General features: G+C 43.7%; 1 long non-coding RNA gene across 1 annotated transcript; it reads right to left on the minus strand.

Annotated features, from left to right (window-relative positions):
• Positions 1-519: 519 nt before the first annotated feature.
• On the minus strand, positions 520-5,969 carry LOC308597917. Its single transcript, XR_014013284.1, has 3 exons — positions 5,846-5,969; positions 3,252-3,402; positions 520-2,681 (listed from the first exon to the last, which is right to left on the minus strand). It is a non-coding gene; the product is annotated as an uncharacterized lncRNA (long non-coding RNA).

Raw genomic sequence — 5,969 nt, forward strand, 5'->3', positions numbered from 1 at the left:
TTGGATCAAGTTCAGTTAAGATGTATGTATGTATGCTTGTTTGTTTAATTTTTTTGGAAAACCAATAAAAAAATTTTGAGGGGGAGAAAGAGAGAGAGATTCCTCTGAATCTGAGGACTTCCTCCCACCCTCTCCATGGAGTCCCATTTTAAGCATTTATTACTGAATAGTCCTTCCATACTCCAATTTTTACATCAAACCATATTGTCCATGGTAACTGTTACATACAAGCGTGATCAAAATCCTGCTAATGTTTCCATCTGCTTACAGTAGTCTCCTAAATAATTTATATCTTTTCCCCATTCTTTTATAAAGTTATCCTCCTCTTGATTTATGAGTTTTCCAGTCAGTTTTGCCATATGGGCATAGACCATCAGCTTAGTTTGCCATTCCTCTCTGGGAGGGACTTTTTCTTAGCATCTGAGTAGCTGTTGTCACATACATAAAAAGTCTCTTCTGCTCCTTTGGAACCTATGATTCCTAATAGAAAAGCTTCTGCTTTTGCTTTTTTGGGGGGACAAAGGTTATTTTAAGCATTTTTTTTATTTCATTACATATCATCTCCCAGAAAGCTTTTGTTACCTTAGAAGTCCACCACGTATGATAAAAGGTACCTTCTTTTTCTTTACACTTCCAGCAAATATTTGTACTTGTCCTATTCATTTTTGCCAACTTAGTAGGGGTCAAATACCACCGGTACATTATTTTCATTGTTTTCCCCCCCAATGCACAATATGCCGTAAATTTCAAATCTGTTTTCCATAGCCTTTCCCAATCTACCATCTGGATATTATGTCCCAAATTCTCTGCCCGGTGTATCATTACCGACTTGATTTGTTCATCTAGAGCAGCGGTTCTCAACCTGCGGGTCCCCAGATGTTGTTGGACTACAACTCCCATCATCCCTGAGCTCTGGCCTTGCTAGCTAGGGGTGATGGGAGTTGTAGTTCAACAACATCTGGGGACCCACAGGTTGAGAAAGGCTGACCTAGAGCTTTGTCTGTCAGTCTGGCTTCCCATTCAGGATCACATGGCTAGTTCTGCCATTAAGATTTCCAGTAGACCAAGACTGGTTGCTGGGACCCAATGGCAAAGGGCAGCACATATTGCATTGTCCACTATGTGCCTGCCTGTCTTTCTTCCATATTATATATAACAGATGGGGCAGACAGAAAAATGCTTGGGTCCTTGTCTTTTTTGCTGTCAACTTTGGAAACTGTGTGCTTAAGAAAGATGCCATCATTCCCAACCAAATAATGTATACGGCTCAGTTCCCTTTCTCTGCTCCTTGCTACAGGCACAAGTAACGAGTGGAATAAATCTGCAAAACAGCAGGACTCTAGCACTGTGAAGTACTTTGTCATACTATTGTCCCCATAGTTATTAGGAGCAATGAAGTGCCATTACAAAGACAGCAGTTCTGCAATTCGTACATGACCTGTTTGGATTTCAGTAAGGCATCAGTATAAACAAGCCATAAGCCAGGCTGCCGACTGCAAAGGCCTTTAATTCTCCGAGAGATCTTGAATATCCCAATATTTATTTGCTGCTTTAGAAGGCAAGAATTCCAAACGGCGAGCAAGACTAGACACTTTGGGTTAAGGTCCAACTATAACACATCTCTGTGTTTTCATTATAAGCTGTGCACCAAATAAGGGCTCTTTTCTCTGACAGCGAAGGGGAAGCATGAGGATACAACCCGCTCAGTGTGAAAGCCAAGATTGCTGGTTCCTGGGATTACAGCAAATCATTCTCTCTCTCTCTCTCTCCCTCCTGTGTATGTGTGTGTCTTCTAGCATTTGAACTTGCAGTGATGAAAATTAACCTTTCTAATTTTCTGCATGATAAATTAGTGGCACATCAATTCCAGGCTAAGTACTGTGCAGATGCAATGGATGAAATGCTCATTAAACAGATATTACTAATGACTGTAAGGCACCAGTGCAGATGCCCTAGGACATGAAGGGCAGACATTTAAAACACTTGATGTGCAATTTTCTTCACTAATCTCCCCTAACTACTGGCTGAATAGCTGTGGGAGGATGTTTAGAACCAGGGTAGGGGGGGCTCACTGACTGCAGGAAGGGATGATCCCCTATTTTGATGGGAGACTTTGAGGAGTTGGTACAATCAGACATGCAGTATAGAGCAGCAGGCATTAAATCCACCCTCGTGTTTCTATTGCAGCCCCTCTGCACCATTCCTAGCCTAGGTCTAGCTGGAATTTGCCACATCTTTGATCCATATAACCCAATATTCTGTACACTGACTGGCAGCAGCTGTCCAGGTTTTCTGGCAGAAGTCTCTTCCATCTTTACCCAGAAATACCAAGAATTGAAGTTGGGACTTTCTGCACGTGAAGCAGATGCTCTGCCACTCAGCTACTGCTTCACCCAATGGCAGTTCAACTGTACAAGAATGAAGTATTAAATTGTGTTCTTATCTATGCATGTAATAAAAACGTAAGAATGTCGTCACGCTGCAGTTAGTTTGACCATAGACAGGTGGCACTGTGAGCTACAGCATGAGGATGTGGTGGAAGGATAGCCCAGGCTTTGGTGGTTCCTCCATTTGCCTGCCCCTGTGCCCGGGATCCAGATAATTAGGTCAGATGGAAATACTAGCCAACTTTCTCCTCGTTGGTCAGCTTTCTTTGTCACCAGTTATGATGAAGCATTGACCTGGAAGCATGAGCAGCACAGGAAGAAGTGATGGCCAACCAGGTGACCTGATAATCTGCCACCAGTACCACTTAAGGAGGCAAGTCAGCCCACATAAAATGGCAAAGGGGGCACATCCTTTAAGAGAGAGGTCGGCAACCTAAGGCCCATGGGCCAGAAGCGGCCCATGAGCTGCCCCCAAACTGAACCGCACTGTGCTAAACCGGTGCAGCGCAGCAACTCTCTTCCGCAGCTCCAGAAATCACTTCTGCACATGCCCAGATGCCAGAAATCGCATCTGCGCATGTCCGTGGCACCGAAAATTGCTTCTATGCAGCCACAATTTTTGGTGTCTGGGCATGCACAGATGCGATTTTCAGCGTCGTGCTGCGTCAGTCTGGCTCACGGAGGATCTCCACGGGAGTGATCCAGCCCATGCTCGGTAAGCCTTGCCGACCCCTGCCTTAATAGAACACATCCATTTAGGTACCTAATAGATAATCTGCTGAATTTGTCATCAAACACTCTGAGAACTGTTCAATGCTTTTACCAAAACAGGCTGTAAAGGATTTTCAAAGGTCTACAATTTACTTTGCTTCGGCTTTCATAGCCGCATGCCTGAAAATCTGCTGCATCCATCTTCAAGATGTCGGTTTCAGGCCATTCAGACTTTGAAGTCTAATTCCTGTCGCTGCTCCTCGACATTAACCAGAGTGCTGACCTCATCAAGATGACAGAGAGCCTTTACAAGACAGATGGCAATTTGTTGACGCTTAACACTTAAAAATGGACTCCATTACAAAGGCACTTTATTTAAAGAAACTATCTAAAGAAAGAAAACACAAGTACTCATAGAAAACATAAATTGCTGACAGATTTGTTTTCAACTCAAGAAAGAAATGTGCTGACAGTGGGGTTTTGCAGAGTACAGTAACTTCCAACTTTTTTTTATTCTTTTAAATAATGAGACAAAAATAGTAACGAGGGGGTGTTTCGGGTTTTGTTTTCTAATTACCATCTGCTTCTACTCATAAAATCATGCTCAGAAGAATGGACTCCATACATTGAAGAGCATTAAAAGACTGATAAGTATCTTTCCTCACCAGTAAGTCGCAACGTTGTCAACTTCTATAGGTCATCCGAAAATATCAACTGCAAGGTCATTAAGATCTGAAATCCTGTTGAGTTTTGGAGTAAAAACTGAGAGGACTGACGTTTAATGACAATGGGACTGCTGCCTACAAGGAGACGTCCTTAATATCATTAAGGTCTACATTTTCCTCCATCTCTTATCGTATGCATGCTTTAGAAGCCCTAAATGGTGTTGCTTCCTGACAGCTTAGGAACTTACTATCATTAAGGACTGAGTCTGCATCCACATACTAATTCTTAAACCCACATTTCTTCGGAAGTCCAAAAGGGAGCTCCTACTGTCACAGCCATCAACACTGCCTTTACTACCGAAATTTACTAACGAAAGCGGCATACAGGCAAAAAAGCCTTTGGGTCAAATCTACTGGAAATGTTTCTTGTTTGATCGCTACGGAAATGGATGGGCGCTTACACACGAACTTGTAGAAGACAGCATCCACCAACTGTACCCATTTCACGGGATAACTGGAAAACTAAAACTTGGCTTTCTTTTGCTTTCTGATTTATGCTCTCTTTGTAAATGTTTCCAATCAACTGTCCACATAATTCAGATTTGCGTTTGTGCTATACAGCAAACTCCAAAACATCTCAAAGCCCCTTTTGAGGAGGCAGTGATTCTGATGCTCGCTGCACAAACAAAAATGGGGAGCCAGTGTGTTGCACTGGTTTAGTGTGCTGGGCAAGGAAGACCCAGTTTTGAATACCAACTCAACCATGAAGTTCTTGGCAGTGACCTTTTGTCAGTCACTGTCTCTCAGCCCAACCTACATCCCAGGGTTGTTTTCAGGGTAAAATGAGGAGGGGGCAGGGAACAGTGTTCACCGCCTTGAGCTCCTCAGATGAAAGGTGGGATGTAACTAAACCATCAGTAGTCCATTTATCTCTTGATGGCTCTCAACTGCAAGTGGAATAATCTCTGAAGAAACACATTGCACTTGACTTGAGAGAATGAAATGGGACAGCCTATAAGCTGTGTGAAAGAACACTGAAAGGAACTTGGAGAACAGACATGACATGAAAGTTCCGAAAGCCTATGGAAAAATCTCAAATGCAAAATCCACTTCTTCTTTTTAACAATTATCATAAGACAGGGGTGTTATTTCAATATGGATTCAATGGACAGAAAGAGAATTGTTGGATTATTGCAACAACACTGTGAACGTAAGAGACCTGCTGCATCGGGCTAAATAACCATTATACAGTGGTGCCCCGCAAGACGAATGCCTCGCAAGATGGAAAACTCGCTAGACGAAAGAGTTTTCCGTTCTGGAGGTGCTTCGCAAAACGAATTTCCTATGGGCTTGCTTCGCAAGACGACAATGTCTTGCGAGTTCCTGCTGGTTTTTTCCCCTCCCCCCTTTTTTCTAAGCCGCTAAGCCGCTTATCAGCTGATCCGATCAGCAGATAAGCTGCTAAAAGCCGCTAAAAGCCGCTAAAAGCGCTAATCCTCTAATCAGTCAATGGGCTTGCTTCGCAAGACGAAAAAACCGCTAGACGAAGAGAATCACAGAACGGATTCTTTTCGTCTTGCGAGGCACCACTGTATTAGAAGCACCCTCTTCTAATAACGGCCAGCCAGAAGCCCAGTAGTGATGTATGGAAGTGAGAGCTGGACCATCAAGAAGGCTGATCGCTGAAGAATTGATGCTTTTGAATTATGGTGCTGGAGGAGACTCTTGAGAGTCCCATGGACTGCAAGATCAAACCTATCCATTCTTAAGGAAATCAACCCTGAGTGCTCACTGGAAGGATACATCCTGAAGCTGAGACTCCAATACTTTGGCCACCTCATGCGAAGAGAAGACTCCCTGGAGAAGACCCTGATGCTGGGAAAGATGGAGGGCACAAGGAGAAGGGGACGACAGAGGACGAGATGGTTGGATAGTGTTCTCAAAGCTACCAGCATTAGTTTGACCAAACTGTGGGAGGCAGTGGAAGACAGGAGTGCCTGGCGTAGTCTGGTCCATGGGGTCACGAAGAGTCGGACGCGACTAAACGACTAAACAACAACAACAGAAGCCCATAAGCGGTACCTGAGTGCAACACTACTCTCTTTGCTTGTGATTCCCAACAGCCGGTAATTCAGTGTTGAGATTATGTAAAAGTTAAAAGTCTCCAGAGTCACATCCTGCGAGCCGACAACCACAAAACCACAAA

This window comes from Podarcis bocagei (genome assembly GCF_964188305.1).
Source record: "Podarcis bocagei genome assembly, chromosome: 11".
Taxonomy (NCBI): Eukaryota; Metazoa; Chordata; class Lepidosauria; order Squamata; family Lacertidae; genus Podarcis; species Podarcis bocagei.